The following is a 20999-nucleotide window of genomic DNA, read 5'->3' as shown; positions in this document are numbered from 1 at the left end:
GTACGCCTAATTAGGTCTTGAAGATATGCAAAATGTTATTTTGATTATAAAATAAATTTTTGAATATACTTACCCGGTGATTATATAGCTGCAACTCTGTTGCTCGACAGACAGCTCTACGGTAAAAACTCGCCAGCGATCGCTACACAGGTTGCGGGTGTGCCCAACAGCGCCATCTGTCGCCCAGATACCCAGCTCTCAATGTAAACAAAGACTCAATTTTCTCCTCGTCCCACTGCGTCTCTATTGGGGAGGAAGGGAGGGTCATTTAATTTATAATCACCGGGTGAGTATATTCAAAAATTTATTTTATAATCAAAATAACATTTTTCAATATTTAACTTAGCCGGTGATTATATAGCTGATTCACACCCAGGGGGGTGGGTAGAGACCAGCAATATATGTTTACACTTTATGAGCTAAGAGTTTTTATTTCATTTTAGAAGTTATCAAAATAACAAAAACAAAATAAATAGGTACCTGGTAAGGAAGTCGACTTGAACAATTACTCTGCCTTTTAAGTACGTCTTCCTTACGGAGCCTCGCGATCCTCTTAGGATGCTGATCGACCCCTAGGATCTGAAGTATCAAGGGTTGCAACCCATACAACAGGACCTCATCAAAACCCCTAATCTAGGCGCTCTCAAGAAATGACTTTGACCACCCGCCAAATCAACCAGGATGCGAAAGGCTTCTTAGCCTTCCGGACAACCCAAAAAACAACAATAAAAACATTTCAAGAGAAAGATTAAAAGGGTATGGAATTAGGAAATTGTAGTGGTTGAGCCCTCACCCACTACTGCACTCGCTGCTACGAATGGTCCCAGTGTGTAGCAGTCCTCGTAAAGAGACTGGACATCCTTTAGATAAAAAGACGCAAACACTGACTTGCTTCTCCAATAGGTTGCGTCCATTATACTTCGCAGAGATCTATTTTGCTTAAAGGCCACGGAAGTTGCGACAGCTCTAACTTCGTGTGTCCTCACCTTCAGTAATGCTTGGTCTTCCTCACTCAGATGGGAATGAGCTTCTCGTATTAACAGTCTGATAAAGTAGGATAAAGCATTCTTTGACATAGGCAAAGATGGTTTCTTAACTGAACACCATAAAGCTTCAGATTGGCCTCGTAAAGGTTTAGTTCGTTTTAAATAGAACTTAAGAGCTCTCACAGGGCATAAGACTCTTTCTAGTTCATTGCCTACCATATTCGATAAGCTGGGAATATCGAACGATTTCGGCCAAGGTCGAGAAGGCAGCTCATTTTTGGCTAGAAAACCAAGTTGTAGCGAACATGTAGCTTTTTCTGACGAAAATCCGATGTTCTTGCTGAAGGCATGAATCTCACTGACTCTTTTAGCTGTGGCTAAGCATACCAGGAAAAGTGTCTTTAAGGTGAGATCTTTCAGGGAGGCTGATTGTAGCGGCTCAAACCTGTCTGACATGAGGAATCTTAGTACCACGTCTAAATTCCAACTAGGTGTAACCAAACGACGCTCCTTCGTGGTCTCAAAAGACTTAAGGAGGTCCTGTAGATCTTTATTGTTGGAAAGATCTAAGCCTCTATGCCGGAAGACCGATGCCAACATGCTTCTGTAGCCCTTGATAGTGGGAGCTGAAAGTGATCGTTCTTTTCTCAGGTATAAGAGAAAGTCAGCTATTTGAGCTACAGAGGTACTGGTCGAGGATACAGATACTGACTTGCACCAGTTTCGGAAGACTTCCCACTTCGATTGGTAGACTCTAAGGGTGGATGCTCTCCTTGCTCTAGCAATCGCACTGGCTGCCTCCTTCGAAAAGCCTCTAGCTCTCGAGAGTCTTTCGATAGTCTGAAGGCAGTCAGACGAAGAGCGTGGAGGCTTTGGTGTACCTTCTTTACGTGTGGCTGACGTAGAAGGTCCACCCTTAGAGGAAGACTTCTGGGAACGTCTACTAGCCATCGAAGTACCTCGGTGAACCATTCTCTCGCGGGCCAGAAGGGAGCAACTAGCGTCAACCTTGTCCCTTCGTGAGAGGCGAACTTCTGCAGTACCTTGTTGACAATCTTGAACGGTGGGTATGCGTATAGATCTAGATGCGACCAATCTAGGAGAAAGGCATCTATATGTATTGCTGCTGGGTCCGGGATTGGTGAGCAATATATTGGGAGCCTCTTGGTCATCGAGGTTGCAAAGAGATCTATGGTTGGTTGGCCCCAAGTGGCCCAAAGTCTCTTGCATACATCCTTGTGGAGGGTCCATTCCGTTGGAATTACTTGCCCCTTCCGACTGAGACAATCTGCCATGACATTCAAGTTGCCTTGGATGAACCTCGTTACTAGTGATATGTTTTGACCTTTTGACCAGATGAGCAGGTCCCTTGCGATCTCGTACAACGTCAGTGAGTGGGTCCCTCCTTGCTTGGAGATGTACGCCAAGGCAGTGGTGTTGTCCGAGTTCACTTCCACCACTTTGCCTCGAAGGAGAGACCTGAAGCTTTTCAAGGCCAGATGTACTGCCAGTAGCTCCTTGCAGTTGATATGCATGATCCTTTGACTCGAGTTCCACAGTCCCGAACATTCCCGACCGTCTAATGTCGCGCCCCAGCCTACGTCCGATGCGTCCGAGAAGAGAACGTGGTTGGGAGTCTGAACAGCCAGGGGAAGACCCTCTCTTAGGTTGATACTGTCCTTCCACCAAGTCAGGCAAGACTTCATCTTCTCGGAAATGGGGATCGAGACCGCTTCTAGCGTCTTGTCCTTTTTCCAGTGAAATGCTAGATGGTATTGAAGAGGACGGAGGTGTAGTCTTCCTAATGACACAAATTGTTCTAGGGATGATAGCGTCCCTACCAGACTCATCCACTTCCTGACTGAACATTGTTCCTTCTTCAGCATGTTCTGGATGCATAACTGGGCTTGGCTTATTCTGGGGGCCGACGGAAAAGCCCGAAAAGCTAGACTGTGAATCTCCATCCCTAAATACACAATAGTTTGGGATGGGACCAGTTGTGACTTTTCCATATTTACAAGGAGACTCAATTACTTGGTCAGATCTAGAGTCCACTTTAGATCCTTCAGACAGCGACGACTGGAGGAAGCTCTGAGAAGCCAGTCGTCCAAATAGAGGGAGGCTCGGATGTCCGATAAATGAAGGAATTTGGCTACATTCCTCATCAGCCTCGTAAACACAAGAGGAGCTGTGCTTAGGCCAAAGCACAGGGCTTGAAACTGGTAGACAACCTTTTCGAAAACGAATCTCAGAAAAGGTTGAGAGTCCGGGTGGATGGGGACGTGGAAGTAGGCGTCCCTTAGGTCTAAAGAGACCATCCAGTCTTCCCTTCTGACCGCTGCTAAGACTGACTTTGTGGTCTCCATGGAGAACGTCTGCCTTGTGACAAAGACATTCAGAGCACTGACGTCTAGCACCGGCCTCCACCCTCCTGTCTTCTTTGGCACCAAGAAGAGTCGGTTGTAGAATCCCGGAGTTTGAAGATCCGAGACTTTGACCACCGCTCCCTTCTCTAGTAAAAGAGACACTTCCTGTTTCAAGGTTCGTCTCTTGTCTTCCTCTCTGTACCTGGGAGAGAGATCGATGGGAGACGTTGCTAGAGGGGGTTTCCGTACAAAAGGAATCTTGTACCCCTCTCTGAGCAACTTCACAGACTGTGCATCTGCGCCTCTCTTTTCCCAGGTCTGCCAGAAGTTCTTGAGTCTGGCTCCCAATGCTGTCTGAAGATGCGGGCAGTCGGACTCTGCCCTTAAAGGACTTGGATCCTTTCTTCTTTCCTCGATTCCCTTCGGCACGAGCACCTCCTCTGCTGGAGGCTCTGCCACGAAAGGGCGGAATAAAACGGGACGCTGGAGTGTCCATCCTTGGTCTAGCTGACAAGGTAGGCAAAGGGGTAGCTTTGCGAGCGGAGGACGCAACAAGATCGTGAGTGTCCTTCTGTATCAATGAAGCGGCTATTTCCTTAATCAGGTCTTCTGGAAAAAGGCACTTGGAAAGAGGAGCAAAAAGAAGCTCGGACCTCTGGCACGGGGTAACTCCAGCTGAAAGGAATGAGCATAGGTTTTCACGCTTTTTAAGGACTCCGGACACAAATGATGCAGCAAGCTCATTAGACCCATCACCTACGGCCTTGTCCATGCAGGACATAATGAGCAAGGAAGTCTCTTTCTCTGTCGGAGAGATCTCCCTGCTTAGGGCTCCTAGACACCAGTCTAAGAAGTTAAAAACTTCGAAGGCCCTAAATATACCTTTCAAAAGGTGGTCAAGGTCCGAAGATGACCAACATATCTTTGAGCGTCTCATGGCAAGGCGGCGGGGAGAGTCTACAAGACTTGAGAAGTCGCCCTGGGCAGAGGCAGGAACTCCCAAGCCGAGAACTTCTCCCGTGGCATACCAGACGCTCGATCTAGATGAGAGTCTAGCAGGGGGAAATGTAAAGGCTGTCTTCCCTAAACTCTTCTTGGACTGCAACCATTCTCCTATCACCCGCAAAGCTCTCTTGGACGAGCGTGCGAGGACGAGTCTAGTAAAGGCAGGAGTGGTAGACGGCATGCCTAACACAAACTCTGACGGCGGAGAACGAGGAGCTACAGAAACAAACTGGTCCGGAAACAGCTCTTTGAAAATGGCCAAAACTTTCCTAAAGTCCAAAGAGGGTTGAGTAGACTTAGGTTCGTCCAAATCTGATCGTGGTTCATCTATGTGTGCAGCAACATCATCATCAGAAAGTCCCTCATCCGATAATTGATGAGGAAACGGCAACGGAGTAGGTAACGGCTGGTTCGCTGAGTCCGGTCGCACGGGTGCATGCGTGACTGAGCCGGACGCAACGTCATGGAACTGCTGCCCAGTCTGTGAGCTGGCAACAACCATGGCAGCGCGGGGACGCACAGCGTCTACTCCAGACTGTCTGGACTGATGTGGGTGCGCAGTGGAAACCACACTGGGTTGCGGAGGTTGACGCACCGCGTCAAAACAAAGCCACTTTGACGGTTGCTGAACCTCCTGAACGTCAACGGCAACCTCCGTGCGTCGCTTAACGTCAACATGCGGCTGGCAGATCACACTGGAACGCATGGGTGAAGGAACTCTCTCAACTGGTGTGCTTGAGAAGGTTACCTCAGCGTCCACAGGACGCACAACCGATCGTGTGGAAGGTTGTAGGCTAGGTACTGCACTAGCTGGTGCGGCAGCAACCTTCTCCGCACGAAAGTCCTGCATTAGAGACGTCAGTTTAGACTGCATGTCTTGCAGTAGAGACCACTTAGGGTCTACGGGAGCAGGTGCGGCGACAGACGGTGTTACTGTCTGAAGCGGTACCGCTTTGCCTCTCTTAGGCGGTGAGCAGTCATCGGATGACGGCAGCGAGTCCGAACTGACCCAGTGGCTACAACCGGGCCGTTGGACTTGCGCTGAAGGGACCGACTCGCGTTTTAACGGTCGTGAGACCTTGGTCCAGGGTTTCTTGCGAGAAACACCTTCCGAAGACGAGGTATAAATGGGCTCTCTCGTCTTAGTTGGGTAGGAGCGATCTTGGTTAGATACGCCCGATACCACGGAGGGAACGTCTGTTCGCTGATTAAAGCCTCTCGAACCCATTTGTCGTACGACATTGCTTCTCCCCTGGACTTGGGAGCTTGCAAGAGGTCCCGGACTAGGAGGACGACAGGCACGAACAGACGAACCCTCAAGCGCAACACTATCCACAACACTAACACTTGGCACTTTAGCACTTCCCACTGCACTTTTGCACTTGAGCTCCTTCACATCCGCCATGAGCTGATTACGGTCACTAGCAAGGGACTCAACTCTCTCACCCAGAGCCTGGATGGCACGCATCATATCAGCCATCGATGGTTCCTGAGTGCCAGGAGGGGGGTTAGGAGCAACCACTACAGGGGAAGGAATAGGTTGTGGGGCATGAGGAGAGGATATATCAATAGAACGAGAAGAACTTCTCCTAACTCTATCTCTCTCTAGCCTACGTGTATACTTTTGGAATTCGATAAAATCGAATTCCGAAAGGCCAACGCACTCCTCACACCGATCTTCCAATTGACAGGTTTTATCCCGACAATTGGAACAAACAGTGTGAGGGTCGATAGAGGCCTTCGGAAGATGCCTTGAACAGTCCCTAGCATTGCACTTCCTAAATTTGGGGACTTGTGAAGGGTCAGCCATTTTGAATTGGTCAAAGGGAAATTCAAAAAACTATCAAAAAGTCATCAACAAAGAATCCGTTATCAAAAAGAGTTCAAGGATTTGTGTGAAGAGAAACCCTGCACAGCGAAAGCTCAAAACTAGAATAAAGTACTTCACCAATTAGATGTGAAAAAACTCCAGTTTAGCAACAGCGAGTAAGTACGTCTTGTCGACACCTCGACAAAGAGAAAATTGATAGTTTACATTGAGAGCTGGGTATCTGGGCGACAGATGGCGCTGTTGGGCACACCCGCAACCTGTGTAGCGATCGCTGGCGAGTTTTTACCGTAGAGTTGTCTGTCGAGCAACAGAGTTGCAGCTATATAATCACCGGCTAAGTTAAATATTGAAAAACAATCATTTGAGAATATTGGGTACTGAATATGCCCTGATACTGAAGACCATTAAGAGGCCACATACAAGTGGGGGAAAACTTTTAAGTTCCATTATGAAGTGAAAGTTAATAGTTCCAATAGCAAGATGGGAATAAGGAATGGAGGTACTGTAGTAGAACTGGGTGCAGAAGGGATGCGACAAAGACCATTAAGTAATTCCTACACTGAATTGCACTATTGGCTATAAACATTTCATTTCCATTAATCTAAAAAGAGAGCGAGTAAGAAGGATCAAAGTATTTGGGTGTTCGTAGTAAAATGTTATTTTGATAATAAAATAAATTTCTGAATATACTTACCCGGTGATTATAATAGCTGCAACTCTGTTGCTCGACAGAAAAACTCTACGGAAAAAATTCGCCAGCGATCGCTACACAGGTAGGGGGTGTACTCAACAGCGCCATCTGTCGTTCAGATACCCATTACTCATTGTAAACAAAGAACTCAATTTTCTCCTCGGTCCACTGTGTCTCTATTGGGGAGGAAGGGAGGGTCCTTTAATTTATAATCACCGGGTAAGTATATTCAAAAATTTATTTTATTATCAAAATAAAATTTTTCAATATTTAACTTAGCCGGTGATTATAATGGCTGATTCACACCCAGGGGGGTGGGTAGAGACCAGCAAAATATGTTTACATCATATGAGCTAAGAATTTTTATTTCATTTTAGAAGTTATCAAAATAACTAAACAAAATAAATAGGTACCTGGTAAGGAAGTCGACTTGAACAATTACTCTGCCTTTTTAAGTACGTCTTCCTTACGGAGTCTCGCGATCCTCTTAGGATGCTGAGCGACCCCTAGGAGCTGAAGTATCAAGGGTTGCAACCCATACAACAGGACCTCATCAAAACCTCTAATCTAGGCGCTTCTCAAGAAATAACTTTGACCACCCGCCAAATCAACCAGGATGCGAAAGGCTTCTTAGCCTTCCGGACAACCCAAAAACAACAATAAAAACATTTCAAGAGAAAGATTAAAAAGGTTATGGAATTAGGGAATTGTAGTGGTTGAGCCCTCACCCACTACTGCACTCGCTGCTACGAATGGTCCCAGAGTGTAGCAGTTCTCGTAAAGAGACTGGACATCCTTAAGATAAAAAGACGCGAACACTGACTTGCTTTTCCAATAGGTTGCATCGATTATACTTCGCAGAGATCTATTTTGTTTAAAGGCCACGGAAGTTGCGACAGCTCTAACTTCGTGTGCCCTTACCTTCAGCAAAGCTTGGTCTTCCTCATTCAGATGGGAATGAGCTTCTCGTATTAACAGTCTGATAAAATAGGATAAAGCATTCTTTGACATAGGCAAAGATGGTTTCTTAACTGGACACCATAAAGCTTCAGACGGGCCTCGTAAAGGTTTAGTTCGTTTTAAATAGAACTTAAGAGCTCTTATCGGGCATAAGACTCTTTCTAGTTCATTTCCAACCATACGATAAGCTTGGAATATCGAACGATTTTGGCCAAGGTCGAGAAGGCAGCTCGTTTTTGGCTAGAAAACCAAGTTGTAGAGAACATGTAGCCGTTTCAGATGAGAATCCGATGTTCTTGCTGAAGGCATGAATCTCACTGACTCTTTTAGCTGTGGCTAAGCATACCAGGAAAAGAGTCTTTAAGGTGAGATCTTTCAGGGAGGCTGATTGTAGCATCTCGAACCTGTCTGACATAAGGAATCTTAGTACCACGTCTAAATTCCAACCAGGTGTAACCAAACGACGCTCCTTCGTGGTCTCAAAAGACTTAAGGAGGTCCTGTAGATCTTTATTGTTGGAAAGATCTAAGCCTCTGTGACGGAAGACTGATGCCAACATGCTTCTGTAACCCTTGATAGTGGGAGCTGAAAGAGATCGTTCTTTCCTCAGATATAAGAGGAAGTCAGCTATTTGAGTTACAGAGGTACTGGTCGAGGATACGGATACTGACTTGCACCAGTTTCGGAAGATTTCCCACTTCGATTGGTAGACTCTAAGGGTGGATGTTCTCCTTGCTCTAGCAATCGCTCTGGCTGCCTCCTTCGAAAAGCCTCTAGCTCTCGAGAGTCTTTCGATAGTCTGAAGGCAGTCAGACGAAGAGCGTGGAGGCCTTGGTGTACCTTCTTTACGTGTGGCTGACGTAGAAGGTCCACCCTTAGGGGAAGTGTTCTGGGAACGTCTACTAGCCATCGAAGTACCTCGGAGAACCATTCTCTCGCGGGCCAGAGGGGAGCAACTAGAGTCAACCTTGTCCCTTCGTGAGAGGCGAACTTCTGCAGTACCTTGTTGACAATCTTGAACGGAGGGAATGCATATAGATCTAGATGTGACCAATCTAGGAGGAAGGCATCTATATGAACTGCTGCTGGGTCCGGGATTGGTGAGCAAAAAATTGGGAGCCTCTTGGTCATCGAGGTTGCGAAGAGATCTATGGTTGGCTGGCCCCAGGTGGCCCAAAGTCTCTTGCATACATCCTTGTGGAGGGTCCATTGTTGGAATTATTTGTCCCTTCCGACTGAGACAATCTGCCATGACATTCAAGTTGCCTTGGATGAATCTCGTTACTAGTGATATGTTTAGACCTTTTGACCAGGTGAGGAGGTCCATTGCGATCTCGTACAACGTCAGAGAGTAGGTCCCTCCTTGCTTGGAGATGTACGCCAAAGCAGTGGTGTTGTCCGAGTTCACCTCCACCACTTTGCCTTGAAGGAGAGACCTGAAGCTTTTCCAGGCCAGACGTACTGCCAGTAGCTCCTTGCAGTTGAAATGCATTGTCCTTTGACTCGAGTTCCATATCCCCGAGCATTCCAGACCGTCTAATGTCGCACCCCAGCCTACGTCCGATGCGTCCGAGAAGAGAACGTGGTTGTGAGTCTGAACAGCCAGGGAAGACCCTCTCTTAGGTTGATATTGTCCTTTCACCAAGTCAGACAAGACTTTATCTTTTCGGAAACCGGGATCGAGACCGCTTCTAGCGTCTTGTCCTTTTTCTAGTGAAAAGCAAGATGGTATTGAAGAGGACGGAGGTGTAGTCTTCCTAGTGACACAAATTGATCCACGGATGACAGTGTCCCTACCAGACTCATCCACAGCCTGACTGAGCAGCGTTCCTTCTTCAGCATCTTCTGGATGGATAGCAGGGCTGGGGGCTGATCGTCTTGTTGTTCAGCAACGTCCTCATCAGAGGGTTCCTCATCCGAAACTGATGAGGAAACGGCAACGGAGTGGGCAACGTCTGGCTCGCTGAATCCGGTCGCACTGGTGGATGCGTGACGGAGCCGGACGCAATATCATGGAACTGCTGCACAGTCTGTGAACTGTCAACAACCATGGGTGCGCGAGGAAGCACAGCGTCAACCCGAGACTGTCTAGACCGTCTGGGTTGTGCAGTCAACACCCTACCGGGTTGCTGAGGTTGACGCACTGCGTCAAAACAAGTCACCTCTGCTGGTTTTGAACGTCCTGAACGTCAACAACCACCTCCGAGCGTCGCTTAATGTCAACGTGCGGCTGGCAACCCACACTGGGTCGCATCGGTGGAGGAACCACCTCAACTGGCAGACGCGAGAAGGTTACCTCAGCGTCAACAGGGCGCACAACCGACCGGTTGGAAGGTTGTTGGCCAGAAGGTTCTTCTCCGCATTTAAATCCTCTATCAAGGACGCAAGCTTGGACTGCATGTCTTGCAGCAAAGCCCATTTAGGGTCTACGGGAGCAGGTGTGGCAACAGACGGGGTTAGCGACTGAGGCGGAACCGTTTACCATCCCTGAAAGCCTTGTTATGCGTGACATAATAGTACAGCAAAACTTCAAAAGCTCGACAACAGCTGTGAAGTTGACCTGTAAACAACTTGGAGCGTCTCCTGGCTAGGCGCCAGGGAGAGTCTACCAGAATTGAGAAGTCTATCTGGGCAGAGGCATGAACTCCCAAGCCGAGAACTTCTCTCGTGTCATATCAGACTCTCGCTCTATAAACCAGTTTAAAAGAAGGGAAAGCAAAGGCTGTATCCCCCAAACTCCTCCTGGTGAAAAACCAGTCGCCTAGCCAACGTAACGCTCTCTAGGAGAGCGAGAGAGCACTAGCTTAAAAACAACGGCTTCGAAGTAGCTAGGCCTAGTGTAAGCTCTGACGTTTAGGCGAACGAGGAGCAGCAGTTACAAAAAGATCCGGACGAAGATCCTTAAAAAAATCATCATGATTTAATTAAAGTCCATAGGAGGCTAAGCAGCTTTAGGCTCCTCTCCATCTGACAGAGTCCTCAAGGGAATATCAGTAGGAGGGAGAACAGCAACTTCCTCATCTACAGGAACCTTGTCCGATAAAAGCCGAGTCTCTCACTGGTGCATTAGTAGCGGACCAGAACGCAACGTCATGTAACTGCTTGACAGTCTGTGAACTGTCAACAACTGAACTGTCAACCACAACAGGTGCGTGAGGACGCACAGCGTCCACTCGAGACTGCTTTGACTGCCTAGACTGAGCAGTCAAAACAACTCTAGAATGCGGAGGTTGACGCACAGCGTCAAAACAAGTCAACTCCGATTGTTAGTGAACGTCTTGAACGTCTTGAACGTCAACAGGAGCATCAGCCAGTGGCCTAACGTCCAAATGCGGCTGAAAAACCACACGTGACCGCATCGAGTGTGGTTCTAAACAACCTGACTGACGTGACTAAGCTACGCCAACGTCAACAGTAAGCACAAAGGAACGTTAGGTTGGCTGAAAGCCAGGATATCGATGAGATAAACGGCTAGACTCAACGGACTAATCGGCAGAATAGTCTTCCATAAGGGAGGCAAGCATATACTGCATGTTTTGCCATACAACCCCTTAAGGATCAACGGAAATGGTTGTGGTAATAGACGAGGGTAACGTCTGTGACCGCAACACTTTGCCTACAAAAAAAAAGACTCTCGGAGTCTGTGTTACGCTTTTGTTAGGCGGCGAGCAGTTATCCGATGACTGCATAGGGTCAGAGCTGTCCTAATGGCTGTAACCAGGACGCTGAACCTGTCCTGAAAGGACTGACTTTCGCTTAAGGGCTTCGAAACCTTGTGACAGGTTTCTTATGCGAAAAGCCTACGGATGGCGAGGAGAAACAACGTCTCTCTCGTCTTATGGTAGGGGAGATCTTGGTAAGATACACCCGATACCATAGAGGGAAAACGTCTGTTCGTTGGTCAAGGCCTCTCGAACCCATAAGTCGTTTGACATTACTTCTCCCCTGGGCTTGGGAGCTTGTAAGAGGTCCCGGACTAGGTGAACGACAGGCACGAACAGACGAACCCTCGGACGCAACACTGTAACACTTTGCGCCTCGGACGCAACACTGTAACACTTTGCGCATATCACTTTATCACTTCGATTTTCTGTTTTGCACTTATTTCTACCTGAAACACGCAATTTTACCCTTCATTAAAAGGTAGTAATTGCGAAATTAGTTGTATAATGCAAGCTCATAATACCAGCAAAAAACAGAAAACATATTTTAAGATAAAAAGAAAAATCAGTGGCTGGGAAAGAGACTAAACACTAGTTCATATAACTACGTTTTCAATCTCTCACCGCACATAGCCTGGGGACGAGAATAAAATCCTAAAAACGTTTTATCCTTCCTCCCCGTACAGCGACTAGGGACGTGAGTGACACGAGAAGAACGTTACCCGCTTGAACGGAACGTTTTCTCTCCTCTCTCTCCCTCCGTCTCTATCTCTCTCTCTCTTTCTCTCTTGATTTCGCACCTAAGAGAAGAGCCCAATTATATATCGTCAAAATAACATGTTATTTGACTAAAGGAAAAAACTGAAAGGTTATTCAAATAAAAAGTTCCTTTAAATTAGAATTTAAAACATTTAAGCTAAGAAAGAATGAACAAAACGTCAGAATCGATTTACTCTTACTGCAAAGTGAAACCGTGATACACTCTCTCTCTATCGTAACGATAGAGCGCATGTTGAACGTCCTGAACGTCAACAACTGCGTAGCATAAAAAACTAAACGTTAGTTCATCTTTGAAAACAGTACGAAGACTATCAAAGAAATTCTTTCATAAAATATTACATTTAAAAAGTTTTAAATCCTTAGCTCTTTAAAAGCTAAAGACGATATAAAGGGCTCAATGTTGATTAACTTCGGTTTCCAAGTTAGGACCGCCTACTCTCAGGAAAGGTCTATATAAACAAAGCATTAAAATTTATTTTTATATGTTTATAAAAAATGGAAAGTTAATCGAAGAGGCCTAATAAAGGCGGAGAGATATAAAATATATATAGGAAAATCTATAACGAGATAAGATAATTACTAAAAGCCTAAACACACTTCCGTCTAAGGGAAGGGTCGGCCATTTAAAAGTGAAAGAAAGTCCATACTCTCTTTGACACCATAATTAAATCTATCCAAAACGAGTTCAAGTTTTAAGATGAAGATAAAACACCTGCATAGCGAAAGCTCAAAACTAGAATAGTGTACTTCACCAAATAGTTGTGAAAACAAATCCAGTTAGCAACAGCGAATTAGTAGGTCTTGCCGGTAGCCCGACAGAGAGAAAATTGAGTTCTTTGTTTACAATGAGTAATGGGTATCTGAACGACAGATGGCGCTGTTGAGTACACCCCCTACCTGTGTAGCGATCGCTGGCGAATTTTTTCCGTAGAGTTTTTCTGTCGAGCAACAGAGTTGCAGCTATTATAATCACCGGCTAAGTTAAATATTGAAAATTGTGGAATAGAAAAAATATGAAGGAAGCCCACTTGAGGGGCTTGTGTTTTTATTTTCAGAAATAAAACCAAATGAAATAAGAACCAGTGAGCCATACCTTTGTCATAAATAATATTGTATGAATGCCCAAATTTCAATCAACAGCAAATGCCATTTAGCAAAAAGCCCTTCCAAGCACTTGTCAGATTTTTCAACACCTTTTCGGTATCAGAATTTAAAGCTTTTACAAAGACCTGATTTATTCAATAAAATGACAAATTCGAAGATAATTTGTATTTTTCCTAACCATACAAACCTTAGCTATTTACAAAGGGTTATTACTTTTAGCGTAGCTGAAATGGCGAGCCATTAGAATTTAACGAGGGTGTATTACCCCCGCGCTAGTTAGCGGGGGGGTAGGGGAGTGGTAGCTAGCTACCCCTCCTCCCCCTCACACACAGGTGAATACTCACTTTCACTTAGAGGTAGGACTTGTCTTGGGGGACAGGGCTGGCGGGCAAATATGTGTAAATAGCTAAGGTTTGTATGGTTAGGAAAAATACAAATTATCTTCGAATTTGTCATTTGTTCCGTAACCGAAATACAAACCACGCTATTTACAAAGGGTGACTTATCCCTTAGGAAGGGTGGAAAGTCCCCAGCCATACTGGCTTTGGCTTTACCCGGGGACTCAGAATCCGAGTGAGTCGCACTCGAGAAAAGGAGTCCCTGCACCTCACAAGTTCCTTGCACCGCAAGGAACCATGTGGCCTACGTAAGCTTGTGTGTGAAGGAAGAAGTGTGACCCGTCCTAGGCAGTTGACCTGGAGTTCCAGAAGGAACTCTGGGTTAGGACGTTCCCAATACCACCTCGTCAGGGTATGGGGGACGCGACAGTATTGACTCAATACTCGGAACACAAGGAAGCATGGTTTACCTGCAGAGGTTCGAGGTCAGCTATGCAGAGACCAGGATGCTGCTTCCCCGTAGAGGGGATGATGAAGAAAGAAGTAAGGGCCAGACATACTTCTTTCGTTCATGCAGACTAAAACCTGATAACAATGCCCTCAACCTTCTGCTACCTGTCCAAAAAGGAGCCTGAGGTTAGACCAGCTGTTGTGTAGCCACCACAGAGCGATAGAAAACGTATCGAGACTCCTGTGGGTCACGCCCTGCAGGAAGCGGGCTGCGAAGGTCATCAGACGCTTCCAGACTCCAGCTTGTAGCACCTGCGTCACAGAGTAGTATTACTCGAAGGCGAGGGACGTTGCGATGTATCCAACATCGTGCTGTAGGGCGACGTGACGGGGGAGGGTCTGAAGACAGGTCGAGATGAATGTCCTTGAGTCCGGGCTGAAGAGGTATACTGGTGACTCTCCCCCCATGTCCTCCTTGTGTTCCCAAATCGGCTGCAACTGAGGCCAAACTGCAGCTGTTCCCAGCGCTAACCTCTCGATTCCTGTACTGGCAAGAAAGAGAAGGTCTTGGGACATCAGACACAGAATGGAGACTCAAAATCTTGAATGAATCGGACCGAAGGGTCGGGACCCTCAGATTCTGAGTCTAGCCAACAACTCAGGAGCGAGCCTGAATGTTGCCTTCCCCTCTTCCTTAGAAAGGGGGGGAGTAGTAAGAGACCAAGAAGATTACTTACACACTGGCCGTGGCCAGAGTGAGCAGAAGACCCAAGGCGGAATACAATCCGAGGCCTGTCGTAAAAGGGTCTTGAGAAGATCTCTTAAAGGACTAAAAGTCCGAGCCATGCTCCAAGTTGGAGGTCTTCCTCCGACTAGGGCAGGGACGATCGTAGCTTCGCATGAGCGAGGATAGATCCAGCGGGCAGGAAAAAGTTATTCCTTTAAGCCTGAAGGTCAGGGAAAGGCTGAGCGACAGGCTTCATTGCCAAGAGCAGAAAGGAGTTTCCTCCCGCCGAAAGGCAATAAGACCGTTATTGCTGGAGAAGAGGCCTCACGGGAAGAGGTATATCTCCCACGGCACCAACCACCTTAGACTCTTCACTTTGCCTGGGAGACCCCTGTGGATGACTATCGCAGATGACGCGACCTCCGTACCGCGACTGTAGCGGGTTGTCTCTTCTAGAGGAGGAAGCGTAGTGTCTCCAGGCATGAAGCCGAAGCGACGCCCCGGTTCGGGAGAGATGTCGCAGTGTGGTTGCTTGAGTAGTCTGCGCCGTGGGAGAAGCTCTCCCGGGAGTTCCGTCAGGGGAAGCAGAGGGTCCAGAAACCGTTCTGCGCATAGTCCCAGTGGAGCTCTCCCATTGAAAGGTTGACAGACAACCTGGTTTTGTTGAGACCCATTGTCCGCAGACAAAAAGGAGGGAAGACGCAGGCGTCGAAGTTGTCCCACCATCACCGGAATGCATCTTGCCAGAGTCTCGGGGTCTGAGACTGGGGGGAAAACTAGCGGAAGCTTGAGGTTCCAAGCTGTCGCGATCAGGTCCCCCAGACCAGCACTTGCTGGTTACCCAAGGTCAAAGACCCCTAGGTACACTCTCTCTATGAGGCTCTGCTCGGATAGTCTGAGAGAAACATTCCCCTGCCTGGAATGAGAGAGCCGATGGTGGAATTGAGAGAATCTCAATCATCCCGGTATCTCTACTGCAAGATGTGAAGGTGTGAAAATGCGTCCCCTGCTGGTTAGCATGAAGTCGACACGCAACGGGGCGACTTGGCAGGAGCGGTAGGATCTGAAGAGGGGCCAGACTAAGGCCCTTAAGCCTGCCTGAATGATGGAGAGGTATCCTTCAGGTCTTGACCATAGGCCTGGACCGGAACATGCGCCCCCCCCCCCCCTTTCCTTTGACGAGTCCGAGAACCGCATCAAGAATGTGGGGAAAGGACGAGAATATCCACTACCATCAAGAGGCTCCATAGGTCAACACCCATTGCAGGTTTAATAGTTCCGCTGGTCCCATAGGGCCAGGGAGTCCGGTTAAACATTGCCTGAAGCCACCGGAACTTGGATCGCCCCACATGGAACTTATCCTGAGGCGACCGTTCGGACTATAAACGGGTCAATGAGGAAAGAAGAACTAGGAAACGTTCCAAGGTAGGGCTGAAAACTCTGCTTGACTGAGAACAGGTACTGCGACTCTCCTCAGTCTTGCCACAGTCAACCGAAAGGAAGGCTCGGAGGATGTGGTAACAGAATCTGGCATCCCCAGGTGGTCACCCATCCAAGTACCGACGTTGCTTAACCTCGCTGGACGGACGAGAAGCGGGGTTTCCAACGTGGTAAGGCGGTTGACTCAATATCATGGCCAGATACTCCAGATGTTGAGGCAGAGGAAGAGAAGGCTCCAAGCAAAATACCATGAGCCCACACTCATGGTCAGCATTCGGAAGCTTTTCCCGGCGCTGAAGAAGGTCGAAACCCGAGCCTACCGGAGTTGACCAGCCCTCCAAACAGCAGAGGAGGCGGAAGTCTGCACCTGAGCGGCCAAGAGGAAGGCAGGGAGAGTTCTCTGGGGAAACAAACCTGCTATGCCACGGCGGGATAGCCACACTGCATCATAAGCAGGAATACTTGCAGTTTAGGCTGAATTCGACGAGCACCCTGGAAGATGGATGGAATGGAAACTGAAAGTACCCGTCCTTCCGATCCAGGGTTAAAGGAGTCCTGTCGCCTCGTTACCAGTCTGATCGATTCTGCTGGTCTACGCTGGCCGAAGTTTGTTCGACAAACTTGATCAGGGCTGAGAGGTCGACTATGGACATCCCCTCTCAGATCCTTCCTTACAAGAAAGGATCGACTGAGGGGGCCGGGGGTGAAGCCGTCGATGATCCTAAGGAAGACCTTCGCCTAAGGTATGGATCATTCTGCCCAACCGGGCAACTCTGCTGATGCTATGGCATAGAGGTTCAGAGACACTGAATTCGCTGACAGAGACGGCAGGCGCTATATCCTTGGCTACTCACAGAGATTGTGCGGGAATGGGCATCGGGAAGCTGTCATTCGGATGAGTAACCTTAAGCATCCTCCCAGCGAAAAAACCTGCAATCCTAGAGTTCGTGAACTCCTTTTAGGACTATGCCCCCCCGGGGGAGTCTTCCGTGCCATCTGTTCCTGACAGGAGGAAACTGCAATTGGACACCTTGTCCCAGTTGTCGTAGCCGATAACTTAGGCCGACGTGGTTGAAAGAAAAGGGAGCTGGAGCCCTGCAGAGTCTGGAAGAAAGCGCCTTGGAGGAGTGAAACCGGAAGTCGATTTACTCCGCACAGCAGATGTCTAAGTCTCTGTCCTTGGGCAAAGACAAAACTCTTCTCAAGGATGGAAGGGTGTCTGAGGTCGTTGACCTCCACAGATGAGACACCCGAAGGAAGCCTTCAGTCAGCGCGTCCAGATGGTACAACATCGAGCTTGTCCGCAAGTAGATACTTAACGACGAAAGGCCAAGGTGCCTGAGCTCGAGAGGAGGAAAGTACCCTTGATCTTCCTGTAGCTTCCTTGAACCAAACCTCGGGCCGTAACCGAGGAGGGAAAGAACCTGGTAAGCTCCCAGAGGAAGAGGTAAGCAGTCATCCCTTGTCCGATGGAGAAATCTTGAACGGAAAGCCCCCCCGCCAAAAATCCTTCCAGGGCGGGAGAAGGAGAGAGTACTCGTGCAGGAGAGGGGACCCTCGAGACCGACCTCTTGGGAACCAACTTCGCCCTGGGGGAAGTCACCACGAAGTCCACTCCTCTCTTTCTCTTCAGCGTAGGAGAGACAGCCGCTGGTTTGTTACCCTGGCCGGTGAGTGCTGGTTTCATAACCCTCATTAACGCCCGTGCCAGCGGATCAAACCATGTCTGCTGCTCCAAGGACACAGAGTCCGAAATCCTCACTAAGGTGAAAGGGATCGGGCGATCCTTTGGAGAGGACACGACGGTTCCTGCCTGAAAAGAAGGTGGGAAGAATGCTGTACTGACCTGTCTTCGTCCTGCACTACCAACCTGTGCTTGGATGGAGGTGATCCCGAGTGCCGCCTAGGAGCACGCGTCCCTGCTGCTACCACCGGCTGTGGAATTCGCCGCGAACTATGGTCGCGCGAGGGCGAACGGTCGCGCAAAGGCGAATGGTCGCGCGGGCGCGCAGGCGAGCGGTCGCGCGGGCGCGCAGGCGCGCAGGCGAGCGATCGCGCGGGCGCGCAGGCGAGCGATCGCGCGGGCGCGCAGGCGAGCGATCGCGCGGGCGCGCAGGCGAGCGATCGCGCGGGCGCGCCGAGGGATCGTGCTGCCGCGTAGGTGAAGAAGATCGCTGGCGGTAAGCGATGGCGAGCAGCATGTGTAGGTGAATGATCGCGTGATAGGGTGCGATGGTGATCAGCATCCGCAAGAGGGCGAGCGTTCAGGGTTGTGCGATGAGGAGCAGCATGCGTAAGCGGGCAATCGTGCAGGGTTGTGCGATGGCGAGCAGCATGCGCAGGTGAATGATCGCGTGAAAGGGTGCGATGGTGATCAGCATCTGCAGGAGGGCGATCGTTCAGGGTGGTGCGATGAGGAGCAGCATGCGTAAGCGGGCAATCGTTCAGGGTTGTGCGATGGCGAGCAGCATGCGCAGGTGAATGATCGCGTGAAAGGGTGCGATGGTGATCAGCATCCGCAAGAGGGCGATCGTTCAGGGTTGTGCGATGAGGAGCAGCATGCGTAAGCAGGCAATCGTTCAGGGTTGTGCGATGGCGAGCAGCATGCGCAGGTGAATGATCGCGTGAAAGGGTGCGATGGTGATCAGCATCTGCAGGAGGGCGATCGTTCAGGGTGGTGCGATGAGGAGCAGCATGCGTAAGCGGGCAATCGTTCAGGGTTGTGCGATGGCGAGCAGCATGCGCAGGTGAATGATCGCGTGAAAGGGTGCGATGGTGATCAGCATCCGCAAGAGGGCGATCGTTCAGGGTTGTGCGATGAGGAGCAGCATGCGTAAGCGGGCAATCGTTCAGGGTTGTGCGATGGCGAGCAGCATGCGCAGGTGAATGATCGCGTGAAAGGGTGCGATGGTGATCAGCATCTGCAGGAGGGCGATCGTTCAGGGTGGTGCGATGAGGAGCAGCATGCGTCAGCGGGCAATCGTTCAGGGTTGTGCGATGGCGAGCAGCATGCGCAGGTAAATGATCGCGTGAAAGGGTGCGATGGTGATCAGCATCCGCATGAGGGCGATCGTTCAGGAGCGGGCGATCATGCAGGGTCGTGCGATCAGCATCCGCAGTTGAGGGTTGCGCGATGGCGATCAGCATCCGCAGTTGAGGGTCGCGCGATGGCGATCAGCATCCGCAGTTGAGGGTCGCGCGATGGCGATCAGCATCCGCAGTTGAGCTAGTAGCTGGCGAACCATGTTCCTTCAGAAGTGTTGGAGAACGTTGGCGTGCCAGCTGTAACACACGTGGGCGATCCGGAGATCGCTGGCGAGCTGATGATCGCTGACGAGCTGACGATCGCTGGCGAGCTGATGATAGCTGACGAGCTGATGATCGCTGACGAGCTGATGATCGCTGACGAGCAGAAGGCTACGCGTGGAAGCCTGCGCAAAGAAGAAGAGTCCTTGACCCCGACCTGAACCGAAGTTCTAGATCGCGAGGGCGAACGTGGGCGCACAGGGCACGTAACAAGAACCGCAGGGAAGATCATCTTGAAAGCGCTGACGAACAGGAGAGCGCTGACGAACAGAAGGGCGCGCAGGGAAACCCTGACACGCAAGGGAAGAACCCCCGTGGGGGCAACCCTTTGCCCCGAAGGGATCGTTGTCCGCCGGGAGACTGATGTCCGTCGGAAGACCGCTGTCCGTCGGGAAGACCGTTGTCCGTCGGGAAGACCGTTGCCCGTCGGAAGACGAGATTAGACTGCTGTCCATCTGCACCAAGACGGAAGATCGAGAAAAAGAAGTTGTAGGCTGCAAACGGAGATTCAAAAAGGCGCCTCAAGCACCCTTATAGGGGGATGAGAGGCCCTTACGACGAGGCCTTACGGCGAGGGAGGCCAACAGCAACTGAAGAAACCTCCGAAGAGGAGTCTCTATGAGTGTACTCTCTCGCGAACGAAAGAGAAACACTTCGTGGAAGAGACTGGTCAGCCAGTGACCTAAAAGGGGCAATCCTCCGAAGAGGAGCTCCTGCAGTTGCCCAGCCCCTTGAGCGAAACTGCAGGTGCGACCGCTCAGCACCAAGAGCATAGTCGCACGAAAAAAAGGCAAGAGAAGAACCCCCCAAAAGAGGAAAAGCTCAAGCCTGGACAGGAAAAAAACTTCCCTCGGAAGGAAAGTTATCCGCCCAAGGAGGCAAGCCTCCTGACTGTTCTAAAATGAACTGGAGAGCTGTCCGTCGACACGGGAGTACTACCAGTAGAAGGAGACACGCCCCTGACGACAATACAAGGGGGGAGGCAGCAACAGCCGAATCCCCAGGACTCAACCAGACAGCTCACACCGTTGCTATATTACAGAAACGAACTAGATCGGTAACTGTAAAAAAATAAAACAAATAATATTAGTACACATTCATTCCCCCGGGAAGGCTCCGAAGAGGAATCCCGAGGAAAAGGAACAAGAATTACACAACAGGCACGTGCCCTCACAACCACTTACACTCGCGGAAGGAGAGCTGTAACCAAAACAGAATTATAACAATTATAATTATGTAACTATGTAATTATGTAATTTAAAAATGAATGAACACTAAGGAAAAAAAAAAAACGAAAACCCCGAAAGGAATCGTTCTACAAGATGAAAAATTAACAACTACAATTAGATTCTA

Source organism: Palaemon carinicauda, chromosome 28, assembly GCF_036898095.1.
Source record: "Palaemon carinicauda isolate YSFRI2023 chromosome 28, ASM3689809v2, whole genome shotgun sequence".
NCBI classification, from domain to species: Eukaryota; Metazoa; Arthropoda; class Malacostraca; order Decapoda; family Palaemonidae; genus Palaemon; species Palaemon carinicauda.
Note: the sequence above shows the minus strand (reverse complement) of the source record.